This window comes from Penaeus vannamei, chromosome 20 (assembly GCF_042767895.1).
Source record: "Penaeus vannamei isolate JL-2024 chromosome 20, ASM4276789v1, whole genome shotgun sequence".
NCBI classification, from domain to species: domain Eukaryota; kingdom Metazoa; phylum Arthropoda; class Malacostraca; order Decapoda; family Penaeidae; genus Penaeus; species Penaeus vannamei.
The window spans coordinates 40,087,582-40,090,081 of NC_091568.1; the positions used below are offsets into that span (position 1 = coordinate 40,087,582).

Below are 2,500 nucleotides of genomic sequence, written 5' to 3' on the forward strand. Positions count from 1 at the left end.
TTTTTTTTTTTTTTTATTTAAAAAAAAAAAAAAAAAAAAAACCCCCAAAAAAAAAAAAAAAAAAAAACCCCCAAAAAAAATAAAAAAAAAGGGAAATGAAAGAAAAAAGGGAAAAAAAAAAAAGGAAAGAAAATAAAAAAAAAAAAAAAAAAAAAAAAAAAAAAAAAAAAAAAAAAAAAAAAAGGGGGGGGAAAAAAAGAGAGAGAGAGAGGAAAAAAAAAAAAAGAGGGAAAAAAAAGGGGGGGGGGAAAAAAAAAAAAAAGGGGGGGGGGGGGGGAAAAAATTTTAAAAAAAAAAAGGGGAAAAATTTAAAAAAAAAAGGAAAAAAAAGGAAAAAAATTGGGGGAAAAAAAGAAAAAAGGGAAAAAAGGGGAAAAAAAAAAGGGGGAAAAAAAAAAAAAAAGGGGAAAAAAAAAAAAAAAATTTTCCCCCCCCAAAAAAAAAAAAAAAAAACCCCCCAAAAAAAAAACCTAAATTTCCAAATCTCGCTAAACTGTACTGTTTAGTTTTTTTTTTAAAAAAAAATTTTTAAAATTTTTTTTTCCCCCAAAACCCCCCAAAAAAAAAACCCCCCCCCCCCCCCCCCCCAAAAAAACCCCCCCTTTTAAACCCCCCCAAAAAACCCCCCCCCCCCAAAAAAAAAAAAAATTTTTTTTTTTAAAAAAAATTTTTTTAAAAAACCCCTTTCCCCCTTCCCAAAAAACCCCCCGGGCTGGTTCGGTTGGCCAGAAACTTGTTCATGTTACATGGATTGAAAAGGAGTTTAATCGCTAGTCAAGAACCACCTCGTTCCAGATTTTTTCACTGTCACATACCTCATAAGTCTGTTATTATCAAGTTGCGGAGGTAAAACCATAGAAAAGAAGTTTCTTATTTTCGTTCATCATGTACAATAAATGTTTTTTTTTTTCTTTTTAACTGATGGCTGTGTGGAACCCAAACTATTCCCTATTTTGTACATACCGATCGCGTGTCTCCTTGTCAGATGAGTTTTTTTTAAACCCCTTTTTTAAAAGAAAAAAAAAAATTTTGGTTTTTTTTTTTTCCCCCCGAAATTACAGTGGCATCAGATAATCCTCGCCTATTCACAGCTGGATTAAAAATCACGATGAAGAATCCGCGGTTATCAAACCGGTCCCTCTTCTCAGTCGGAAATTACAATTATCAAGACGCTTTGTCGTCAACATCCCGAAAAAGGCCAGCTTCCTTCTGCAAACCACGAACCGCGCCTTTTTATTCTCATCCGCCCTCACCCATCGACCAGATAAAAATTGGCGATTCACTCACTGCAGCTTCACGTTTACACTCGTCCGGGGCCTTTGCCTGACTGGCCGCTTCCCGCCAATTTGTCGCGCTGCTGCCGTCGCCGCCCAGCGCAAAGGCCTCGTTTGGGCGGACGCTAACCAGCCTGTTCGCAATCTGCGCGACCTCCGCGGACAGGCGCTCGGCGGGTTTGTAATGCGTTTATTTGTTTGTACATACATACATACATACATACATACATACATACATACATACATATATATATACATATATATACATATATATATATGTATATATATATATGTATATACATACATGTATATGTAGACACACACACACATATGTATGTGCGTATTTCTATACATAGATATGTATATATAGACACATATGTATGTATGTGTATGTATATATGTACACAAACACACACACACACATTATTTTTTTTTTTGATGTAGTTCTTCAACTATGAATATTCTTATTGTATCAGTGACCCCACTGGCTTAGCGTATGTTATTATTATCATAATTATATAATCATGATCATTATTATCATTAATGCTATTAACATTATCATTTTTATTATCATCATCATTTTTGTTATTATTACTTTTATTATCATTGTTATTATTGTCATTATTAAGTATCATCATTGTCATTATCATTAGCATTATAATCATTGTTATCATTGTTGTCATTATTACAATCATCATTAGTGTCATTGTCATTATTACAATCATCATTAGTGTCATTGTCATTATCATTATTATTATCATTATTGTTATAATCTTTATTATTATCATTATTATCATGATCACTATGATTATCATTGTTATTATCATCATAACTGTTTATATAATCATTGTAATTACTTTTATCAGCATAATCATTATTATTTTGTTATTGTTATTGTTATCATATTTTTGTTATGATTATCATTATTATTAACATCTTTTAAGAATGTTATATATTAGTTCTTTGAATTACTATCATTATTGTTATTATTATCATCATCATCATCATCAATATCATTAGCATTACTGTCATTATTACTATCCCTCTTCTTTTTATTGCCATTATTATCATTATTATTGTCGTTGCTCATATTTGTTATTGCTGTAATTATTATTACCATTATTATCATCACTCCCATTATCATCAAAATAATAATCAAGAGAGTAATCATCCTCATTTTGATTATGTCAGTCATCATTAATCAATTTCTGTTATTGTTCGTATTC

The 2,500-nt window shown here is 30.8% G+C and overlaps 1 protein-coding gene across 2 annotated transcripts in view; it reads right to left on the reverse strand.

Moving 5' to 3' along the window:
• Nucleotides 1-1,404, reverse strand: part of LOC113826323 (MFS-type transporter SLC18B1) — a 37,303-nt gene extending 35,899 nt beyond the window's left edge. For both annotated transcript variants that reach the window (XM_070135530.1, XM_070135531.1), the window contains exon 1: nt 1,288-1,404. The gene's annotated coding sequence lies outside the window, so the exon portion shown is untranslated. The remainder of the gene's footprint in view (nt 1-1,287) is intronic.
• Between the last annotated feature and the right edge of the window lie 1,096 nt (nt 1,405-2,500).